Below are 12,000 nucleotides of genomic sequence, written 5' to 3' on the forward strand. Positions count from 1 at the left end.
AAGGTATCGAAATGATGTTGGAGAATTGACTTTGTTTTTTGGGAGAAAAAAATGGGAATTGTGGCTATTACTTTAGCACTTGAATTATCTATGTTTGTACTAATGAATGTTTTTAATTTTCATTTGGATGTTTAAGACTTAAGTGTATAAAATTCGGATATATTTGCATCAAACATCAAGAATTTATTCATGTTTAATTGTCAATTTTATTTATGGAATCTGACCCACGCGAACTCAAATCTGTCCCACGAACCCGCCAACCTATGAACCCGTATAAATAAATGGGTTGGCGGGTCATATATGGGTTTATGTTCCAAACCCGCCAACCCGTGACCTGTATATTTAAATGGGTCGTGTTTGGGTTGGCATATTTTGACCGACCAACCCGCCAACCCGCGACACGACAACCCGAACACGACACGATTGTCAGGCCTACTTCAATCTATACCATTTAAAAGTGTTGAGAATGATTTTGTAAATTAGGCATTTTACCAAACACTTGGTGGGCATATTGACATATATATTACCAAACAGTTGTCGAATAGCCTCTGTTGTCCATCTTCATTTTTATTCACTCCCAGATGATCAGAACCAGAAAAAAGAGTTTGTCTAGTGCCCTTTGCCACTTTCGTTTCAGTTTTCCAACTCCAAATTGAAGAGCAAAATACAGTTCAGTCATCGGGGGAAAGAAGAAACTGAAATCACCAATTCCATTTCCCAATTTCAGTGTTCCCATTTATGTTTATGTTTTTCATCTTAAAAATGAAGAACATTGAAAGATTTAACAGTTGGATCCTTGGAGTAAAAAAAAAAACTTAATTAGCAATTGGGGTCACCGGAGGAAGGTAGAAACGTTGTGGTGATGAAGAAGGCAAGAATATTTTTTTTAAAGTTCAGATCAGAAGGTTGCTTTATGTGCTCAATGAACAATCAATCATCTTCGCCTTTAAACATCCCGATCACAAATCACAAAGGTAAGGTATTTAGGGCTCCAATCGATCAATGTTGAAACCGGAGGCGGGTGGCTGAGAAACCAGGGAGGTATACAACCTCTCAAGATCATCAGGACTTTGAAGGAAATTATAAACCTTTTCTTAAATCCAAGTTACTTCTATGTCAGAGTTCAAACCACAAATAATGGAGAATTCTTCCAGGAGTAGTTTTTTCCAATATTTAAAACATCCCTACATCAAACATAATGATATTTCCAGCACCGCACTTCTAGCATTAAAATTTAAAAACAAATGTTCCATTCTTTCCAGAACTTTAGGCATTAGAATTCAGTATCGGTAGACGAGAAAACCAGAATAAATAGTATACATCAACTATGAAGAATATTATTCAGTTTGCAGAAAAGTATTACTAATTAAAAAAAAATGTGAACATCACAGAGAAATATAAATATTTGAAAACGTGCACATATTATGCAATTGGTCGAATGGCTTATTTTCTAGGAAAAATGACTTATCAAGGTAATTAACTTTTCGGTATGTTCACATCTGGGTAACTATTTTTTTAACACATCTAGGTAACAAATTTGTTGGAAGTGTTCACATATGACCATTATGACCTGCTGTAGCAGGTTACATCCTAGATGTGAACACTTTCAACAAGTTCGTTACCTAGATGTGTACAAAATAAGTAGTTACCCAAATATGAACAAAACGAAAAGTAAGAGTAAATTACACAGATAGTCCATGTGGTTTGGGAGAATTTGTGTTTTTGGTCCCTAACTTATTTTTTTAACTCGGATGGTCTCTACTGTTTATTTTTTTTGCACGTTTGGTCTCTGTCTTACCTAAAAAGACTATTGTGCCCTTATTAATTTATTTTTTAAGTAATTTTCTTATTTATGTTTTTATTTATTATATATTTAAAAAAATTAATAGACCCCACATATCTGTATCTTCTCACCGTAAACCTGAAACCACATTTGAGAAATTTAATTTGGGTTTCACCGGTCACATCCTATCTCTCATCCTCCTCAACTTCTATTTCTTTTCCATCTTTAGTGACATCGACGTCTTCACCATGCTTCTTTTTTTGGTCCTTCAACTATGGCGAACCAACACTATAACCCACCGTCTCTTCATCTTTAGTGGGTTCACTAGGTTGTGGTGTTAATTCGACGGAGTTGAAGGACCGAAAAAAGAAGGGATGGTGAAGACGTCGATATCACTAAAGATGGAAAATAAATAGAAGTTGAGGAGGATGAGAGATGTGATGGTGAGGAGATACAGATATGTATGGTCTATTAAATTTTTTAATATATAAAGAATAAATACATAAATAAGAAAATCAATTAAAAAAAATAATAAGGACACAATAGTCTTTTTAGGTAAGACAGAGACCAAACGGATAACAAAAATAAACAGTATGGATCATCCGAGTTAAAAAAATAAATTAATTAAAAAATAAACAGTAAGGATCATCCGAGGAGATACAGATATGTGGGGTCTATTAATTTTTTTAAATATATAAAAAATAAATACATAAATAGGAAAATTAATTAAAAAATAAATTAATAAGGGCACAATAGTCTTTTTAGGTAAGACAGGGATCAAACGCGCAACAAAAACAAATAGTAGGGACCATCCGAGTTAAAAAAAATAAGTTAGGGACAAAAAACACAAATTCCTCCAAACCACAAGGACCATTCGTGTAATTATTCATACTTTTCGTTTTGTTCATATTTGGGTAACAATTTTTTTTGTACACATCTAGGTAACGAACTAGTCAAAAGTGTTCACATCTAGAATGTAACCTGCTACAGCAGGTCATAATGGTCATATGCGAACACTTTCAACAAGTTTGTTACCTAGATGTGTATAAAAAAAGATAGTTATCCAGATGTAAACATACCGAAAAGTTAATTACTTATAAGTCATTTTCCCTATTTTCTAATACATGCTTGTATGATCTACCATGAGACTGTTTTTTTTTATAAAATTTAAATGGTGCACAGAAGATTGTTTAAACCGCAACAACAACTATAAACCATTCAGCATTATCAGAGGTTTAAACCATTTGAAGATGGGGAAAATACAAAACTAGCCATTTTTCCTAATTACTTATCAAAAATAGCCATAAAAACCCACTTAGCCAAAAATAGCCCACAAAAGAGTAGTCAACTTTTGGTTGACTACGGTCAAATGAGGTTGACTACGGTCAACGCCCGTTGACTACTCTTTTCCCTTAATGGGCTACTGTTTCAAGGGGTCGTTTACTCTTTCGTGGTCTATTAGCCCAAAATATATAATGAATTTTTTTTCAGATTGGGTCATTTTTCCTATTGTTTTCTTTTGTTTGGCTACATTTTTCTCTCAATGGAACACCCGAAGAACAACCAGGTATGTCTACTTTTCTTAAAAATTTTACCGTGTTTGTGATTAGGAGTACGTTTTGTTTATGGGGATAATTTTTTTTTTTGAAAAAAATTGAAAAAAAAAATAGAAAACCATAGGTTTCATATGAAACCTACGGTGTACAAGTACCCAATGCACTGTTTGTGCAGTGTGGACTTGTACACCGTAGGTTTCATATGAAATCGTACGCACGGTTTTTTTTTTCGATTTTTTAAAAAAAAAAATGGTATCAATAGAATCGGAATTGGATGTATTTTGTTGTGGTATAATTTTTAAAAAAAAAAAAAAAAAAAAAGTGGAAACCGTAGGTTTTTTAGAAACCTACGGTATACAAGTATTTACTGCACAGTTTGTGTAGTAAACACTTGTACACCGTAGGTTTCACAAAAAAACCGTTTTTTTTTTAAATAAAAAAAATTTAATAGCCAATAAACATTTGTATCCCCTTGTATGTATCTTAGAAAAAAAAAAAAAAAAAAAAAAAAACGTAACTTTTTTTGAGAAAACCGTAGACTACGGTTTGGGAAACCGTAGGTTTCGAGAGGAAACCTAGGTTTTAAAAAACCTACGGTTTTAAAAAACCCACGGTTTTGAATGTCAAAAATGAAAAAAAAAAAAATTATACAAAACACGAAACAGTAGACGAAAAGGCGAAACAGTAGGCGAATCTCGAAACCTACGGCTTCGTGGGCTATTTTTGGCCATTTGCTAATTTTTGGCTAAAATTTAATAATTACCCCTTAATTTGGCTAGATTAGTAATTACCCTTTTGAAGAATTATCAAGGGTTTAAAGCATTTCACAGTTTCACCAAATTGTTTATATAATAAATCTAAGATCCACCAAATGTAAACTCTATTCCACAGTCTATTGCAAGACTAAATTGGATCTCCAATTTACCAAATTAAAGACCATATAGCATCAAAGATATTCATAAAGATTTACGAACAGCATCGAAGTACAGCAAATTTAACCAAAAGCATACTAAAAGTGAAAAAGCGACAGAGTAATCAATAGAAAACGTATATTAAAAATAGATTAATCGAAATAATAGATTCCTGATTCAATTCGAACTTTGGAAAACAAGAGGAAAACAGTAATTAGGAATTTGAACCTTCAGCCATCATCATCAGGTCCAGAGAGGAGCGTTTGAAGAGCTGCAGGAGAAAGAAGGAAGCGAGCAACAATCGAGAGAGGGATTTTCAGATTGAAAACTAATACGCATCATTCGAATTTCTAATTTCGAGAAATTCATCAGGATCTTGCTGCATCGTCTACAAATACCCTCAGACCTCGATCGCCACTTCAAGCGTAGCTCTTTCCGCCGGACTCACACAGCCTCAAGCATTCCCCTCTACTTTCAGAGTGCGGAGGCCTGTTTCAGTTTAAGTAGGGTTTCCCGACCCAATGCTAAAACGCTATTTATTTTCTAACCAGTTGTAACTATTACATGAAACTAGGTTAGATCCTACACGGTGGTTGATAAAATAAAACATATAAAAATCATAATCTATTAACGATACATTCTCAAATCAAATAGTAACTCTTAAATGTATTACGATGGTTATTGCTTATTTTATGGTAAAATAATTAAACTATTTCATCATAATTTTATTTATTTATGCTATAAAATCTTATATTTCAATTTCGGTTTAATGTATGATTATCTAAAATACATATTTGATGGACCGGATCACCTATGGTCTATTTAAAATGTTAACAAACAAATTAATAGCTTTTTTTCTATATTTTTACAGCATGTTAAATAAAAAATATGATGTAACAGGCTATTACCGCGATATCAATGGTATAATAGAATAAAAATAAATTTGTTCAGTTGAGCATAATTTTCAATGACCTAGGTAAATTTATGTTATTGGTTGCCATTTTAGATCATTTTGCTTATCTTTTATAGTTAATATTACTATTATAAAGTAGCTCGATCCATGCAGGCACAAACAAATTCTGATAAAATGATCATTTTACCCTCGTTTGTTAAATTACCAACCACAAGAAAAGACTGAACCAATCAAATAGTGGTTGGATCCTTGCCAATTGACATCACACAAATCTAGAATTCAAACACAAAAAATAGGAAAAAATACAAATTTGGCACATGATTCTTAACAAGAGAGATAACTTACATGCATCAACAACCACATGGTGGTTGGAAATGGTGGTGGTTGTAGGCAGCTTTATGCAACCGAAACCAGACTAATATACATACCACCACATTCGACATACATCCGAGAAAAAACCATAGTATTAATAAAAATCGCGAAGTTATCTAACTATATTAACTACCCCGAATTAACAACATTCACACATAAATCCTTCACCATAATAAAAACCGACAACCATAAAATTGACAAGCTGACATCAATGGTTTCACCCCTATGCAGCACAACCACCACAAATAATGCCCCTGTTATCACCAAGGTCAAAGTTAGTCAAAGGTACATCTTTTAATGCATAATGCACAACTCATTAAACATACATAATCGAGCAACCAGAGGTTTTACGCCTTTTTTGCCATACTACATCCTTTCGCCTTGGAGATTAAATAACAACCTTAATTTCCGTATCAAAAACAGCTTTCACGTTCTAAGATTAGAATTAAAAATATACACTAAGTTTACTTTAAATGTTCAAGGTAAAATCGTCAAAAACTCGAATGTAATACGAGTGTTTTTGGATTCATTTTCTTTGCGTGTTGAGTCTTTGATAGCTCAAAGACTCAGTTCCTCACCCTAACAAACAAAAAAAATATTATTAAATAAGCTACTTTTATATCAATATACTTTATTTTTTAACCATAATAGCAACATAGTTATCTTTTTATGCCTATAATCGCACTTATATTTTTATACCCATAAAGTGAAATGCCTATATTGGTTGAATCATAACTAAAAGCTCAAAAATCAATGATTTAGTACCTGACGGATGTAATGACATTAGAACCAAAATGATCAAGATCAACTAAATATCTTCTGTCATCACGAAGATCTGGTAATGAAAAAACGAAAATTATGCTTAAAGTGCTTATTTTTTCAAGAAATTTTATATTATATAGGTGATTGTTTTCAAGATAATCTTGAACTGTAAAATAAGATTATTATTTTAAATGTAAATTTTATTTGTAATTTTGTACCTAATTTTGTCCCGAAGAGCACTACTGGAACATTTGGTGCAAATCATCAAAATTCTGGCATCCACTGTATGAATAGTCAAAGACAACTTTATTAGTCAAACTTAACTTTTAACTTTGTAAATTCAATATTTATTTGATGAATTAAATTTTCTGTGGTAAAATATTTTCGGTGATGACAACATAGTTACAAAAGGAAGCATACTTTTCATTTTTATTTTTTGTCTTCATAGTGAAAACAAGTTTTATCGTCTTTGTTGTTAAAAACTAATAAATTTGACTAAAAAAGTCAAAATTGACTCTAACTTGTGGAACAGGGTAATGAATTTCAACTTGGGTATGAATTTGTTTTTTTAAGATTCATAAAACTCAACATTCAAATTTTCTCTTTTATGATATAGAATTCTTATAGATGTCCAAGGTCACAAATGAATCTTTTTGACTTTAGAAAAGTCAAATCTAAGTGTTGTTAACTCTAACAACCCTTTTAGTTAACTCATAAATGACTATTTTGCTCTTAAAACCTCAAACCGGAAGGAAGAACTTAGCAATACATCAGAAAAACAAAAAAAAAAAATACAAAAATGGTCTTCAATCTTTCTGAATTTTACGAATGAAAATGATGCATTTATTGACTTAAAAAAAACAGAGGACAAAGAAAGTTACCAATTAGTCTTTCATTTATCATTAAAATGAAAGCACTAATCGATGGATAATGAGATAAAATATCTTTAACTTGTATGTTTTTTCGTTAAGAAACAATCTCATGTTTAAGTGTTCAACATCTTTCAGATATCTGCAAAACAAATATCATAGTAAAATCTGCAAAACAAATATCATAGTAAAAGCCCTATTTCATGCATTATTTCGAAAACACAAATGGTCCATATAAGCCTAGAAAATAATATTATCATTATTGTGGTTATGAATGTTTAAAATAGATTTTAAACTAAAACTTGCATTCACATACACAGCCATTCACACCAACCCGAAATCTTCATCCTTAGCTTCCACTGAATCTCTTGTTTCCAATAATATTTTAATGAAAAAAATGACTGTTGACAACAATTCATGATATGGACTTTTTCCCTCTATTTTGTGGATTCATTGAATGCGAAGTTTCAGACTTCAGAGATGACAAAAACCAAACAATGTGAGTAATTTCCCAATATTTTAATCCAAGCATTTAATCGAAAGGTTGGCATGCATTATGATATCCCAATAACTGGTTTCATACAACTCTAACACATTGGTGCAACAAAACCCACAAACAAAAGAAAATAGAGAAACCATTTAATACCACATATTTTTCTATGCTTTAGGTTATCTTTTCCGAATGAAGTTGGCGTGAAAAGTGGTAACCCTCTTCCTCATCTTTAAGTTCCTTACTCCCATCAAGAAATACCCCATACATAATATGATCAAGCACAAAAATTGATTAAATTTCAACAAACACGTGTTAGGTTATTGGCTTGTGATGAATCGAACAAAAACAGGAAAAAGAATAAAAATAGAAAACATCGAGACTAATTAGCTATTGAGAAATTGAAGGAATAGAAGAATGAAATTAATAAACATATATGGATTTACCTCTGCTGGTGATTGAACAGACACTAATTAGCAGGTCCAAAGAAATTGAATTGAGGATATGTCTTTACAATTTCAGGATGCGATCCCGTTTTTGCCTAAACCCAAAAAGAAAAGGTTACATGAGATGAGATGAGTAGCTAAGAAGGAGAAGGGTTATGAACAAGCAGGTATCATAAGGATATTTAATGTGTGAGAGATTGGAGGAGATCACATAATTTATGATAACAAATTTGGGAAGAATGCAAGATGATGACCGAAAATTGGGGAAGGTTTGAATCGCAGCACAAAAAAACTTGATGTAAATTTGGTAAAAGATTAAATTCAAAATTATCAGTGATTATATGGGATATTGCTGATTTAATTCTAACGTATTTGAAATTGAATTTGAATGTAGGGATAATATTGTAACCAAATTTGCACCAAATTCGGCAGCTAAGTTTAGGGATACAGATTTGATTACACATTTGATATCGATTGATGAATTGGGCGGGGAAAATATATAGAATTGCTGGAGAGAATGCCACGTGGCAGAAGGCTGGTCTAAAAGATGGACATGTGGCATGTAGGAGATGTTTTTATTAAGAATGGAGATTTAATAAAATAAGAAAAAACTCATAAAATTACATGTAGAAAAAAAATTAATTTAAAATAACCATAACTGTAATTATTACATTAAAATATTATATGGAATTTAATAAAATAAGAAAAAACTCATAAAATGACATGTGGAAAAAAAATTAATTCAAAATAACCACAAAATGACATTTGGCAAATTGATATTACAATTTTGATTTATTTTCTAACTAGCTAGAGGTGGCAAAAATTGACACGACACAAACCCCGACATAAAATCGACACAAATAAATGAGTTTGGGTAAGATATTTCAACTCGTTTAAATAAACGGGTTGACACGACACAACATGAAAATTAAACGGATAATGTTAAGGTTGAGAATTTCAACTCGAAAATGGTCTGTTTATTTATATGCAAGTTTTTTGAATTCTTTAAATAAATTAGAAAGATACAAAAACAAAACAATAAGCAAAGGAAAACTTTTGGATTGAGTCATTTTGTAATGTTGAAATGACTTAGCCATCTAGATCAAGACTTCATTTTCAGTTTTTTCGTTCTCTCACAAAGTACACTGTTCCCTTGACCACTCTCTCATCCCCATGATCTTGTCTTTTGCCTCCCTAGCTCCTACTCTTTCAATTTTGTCATCTGAACTTGCTATAACTTTATCTATTCCACCTCCAAACTATTAGTTTTTTCTTTCTGCCTACCCAAATCATACTCTTTCAACATGCTCAATCTTTTAACCAAACATGACACAACATATTTCAAGGGATACCCTAACACGAAACCCAACACGAACTCGACACGAAAATAAACAAATTGACAAGACACGACACGTTAATTAAACGGGTCTGTTTAGGTCAAGCACTTTCAAGCCGTTTAGTGTTTCGACACGACACGATTGTCATCTGCTTGAGGCTAGCTCATTTAGCTAACAAGGTGTCTAAAAAAGTGTTTCTAACAAGGAGGTCATGAGTTTGATCTCAAACATATATTAACTCGTCGTTCTAAAAAAATAAGGATCTTTATAATCAGAAAAAGAAAAAAATCAAGCAAAATTTAGGGAAATTGAGTAGACTTTTAGATATAAGAATTTGACAAGTTTTCAGTTTTCTTGTTTTAGCATCCTAAAATACTCCCATAGTATTTTAATCTTTATGTTTGGTTCTAGAATTCTTCTGGTACTTAGGTAAGTTTTAGACCAGTTGCAACACTACAATCACTCCCCAAACACATGTTGGTCATATCTCGGATGAATATAGTTGATCAGGCTATATTGATCCCATATATGATTACGTCACTGTCTAGGTTTAACTGCAATGTCCAACATCCAAATACTTTTGTTTTGTTCTTCTTGTGATACTCATTCTAGTATATATACTCTGCATGTACTTATACTTTTATAAAATATTGTTATATTTTTAAAGTATAACTCTTGGTCAGAGTGTTTTTATCCCAATGGGTTTATAGTTGTATATCTTTTATTCACTATAAACACTGCTCTGATACCAATCTGTCACACCCCCAAACCAGAACGGCGGAAACGTTCGGGGGCGGAGGACTTTAGGTAAGTATCACAACACATGCAATATAGTAATCAAAGTACAAAAAACCATTGTATTAATAAGTATAAGTTTTACATAAGTGTTTAAACATTACATATTCAAACACCAAAGTAGGTACAGTAGAAGACAAGAGTCGCGGTACGGTACTAGGTAGTCTTCTCAAAAGCTTCGGGAGTGTACATGTCTACTGGATTCCTGAGAATACAAGTTATTTGGAAAGAGTAGATCAACATTTAAGCTGGTGAGTTCATAAGTATTTTAGTTCTGTTAAGTATACCCTAAGTTCTTTGGATAAGTTCACTGGTTTCTCCAGGAAATCTTATATTTCCTGAGGTGATTAACTGATAACCTCAATAGTTTCCCTCTGTAATTACTTAGTTTATAATGATTATATATAACCCAATATCGAATGGATAGTTAAATGAGTGTATCTGCCCTAAGCCCACAACCAAACAAGGAACAGGAAGTAAGACGGAAGTCACACATTTCACTGTCAATCGGATATTACTTATGTATAACTATGATGTAATAACTAAGGAATTATAGAATTAACCACTAACGGTCTTTTATGTTATACTAGTTTACAAAGATCGAATGACTAATTTTCATTTGATAAGTGGTTTAATCCCATAAACCGTTTCCTTTGTATAAGTGGTTTAATCCCATAAAACGTTTCATTTGTAAAAGTGTTCTTAGTTATATCTGTTCTATAGTAAAAACCTTAGTATTAATCCTGGAAAATATTGTATTATCCATAATACTGCCTTGTGGTTTTAAATGTTCAAAACCAGAAGTACAATACTTGATTTCATGATACGTAGCTTTTACTGTAAGTAAAAACTACAGAAGGTATATTTGGTCGGGATGTAATTATCTTTTCTTATTGCTTTAAGAAAAGTATATTACTTGGTAATTCACTCGTTGTTTTATTCATGTGAGTTCTATTAACCATACTAATATGACTGATATGCCTGCGGCGACGTTCTTCAGGCGTCAGAATGGTATGATATTTGACACCCTAGGCCTGCCGGCCAAACTGTAGAGAACAGTAGAGGTGCGGGATTGTCAGTCCCATAAAGATCTATACACAAATTCACGCTCTCCCTACAAGAGATTCTGGTTAATAGGTCAGGACTTAAAAGTCGTACTTAGATAAGTACATCGTGAAGGGTCTCACAAATTTATTGTTTCAACGAGATTTACGATGTATTATTATTACCCTGTGATTGCTAACTCTGGTACTTTGTATCGTACCCTTGGTTAATGCAAACCCGGTATGATGTATTATTACCTCGTGTTTGCTAACTTTGGTACTCTGTATAGTACCTTTGCTAATGCAAACCCGGTATGATGTATTATTACCTCGTGTTTGCTAACTCTGGTACTCTGTATAGTACCTTTGCTAATGCAAACCCGGTATGATGTATTATTACCTCGTGTTTGCTAACTCTGGTACTCTGTATAGTACCTTTGCTAATGCAAACCCGGTATGATGTATTATTACCTCGTGTTTGCTAACTCTGGTACTCTGTATAGTACCTTCGCTAATGCAAACCCGGTATGATGTATCTTTACTTCTTTAATATGTTGTTCGTATATTAAAGGTATTATACATATCTTGGTATAGTTGAATGAATTTTCATAATTTCCTTGGAAAGTATACAGTCATGAATCATACTTGTATATTTAGTTTTGAATCATAAATTATACTTATTATAATTTATATGTTCTATCTGATTAGCATGATTTCTCATGG

General features: G+C 32.3%; 1 long non-coding RNA gene across 1 annotated transcript; it reads right to left on the reverse strand.

Annotated features, from left to right (window-relative positions):
* Nucleotides 1–5,521: 5,521 nt before the first annotated feature.
* On the reverse strand, nucleotides 5,522–8,314 carry LOC145135734 (uncharacterized). The gene is made up of 6 exons (XR_013720006.1): nucleotides 8,103–8,314; nucleotides 7,813–7,896; nucleotides 6,516–6,579; nucleotides 6,301–6,370; nucleotides 5,862–6,114; nucleotides 5,522–5,789 (listed from the first exon to the last, which is right to left on the reverse strand). It is a non-coding gene; the product is annotated as an uncharacterized LOC145135734 (long non-coding RNA).
* Nucleotides 8,315–12,000: the final 3,686 nt, after the last annotated feature.

The sequence above is a fragment of the Lactuca virosa genome, chromosome 9, assembly GCF_052849685.1.
Source record: "Lactuca virosa cultivar CGN04683 chromosome 9, Lactuca_virosa_CGN04683_v6, whole genome shotgun sequence".
Classification (NCBI taxonomy): domain Eukaryota; kingdom Viridiplantae; phylum Streptophyta; class Magnoliopsida; order Asterales; family Asteraceae; genus Lactuca; species Lactuca virosa.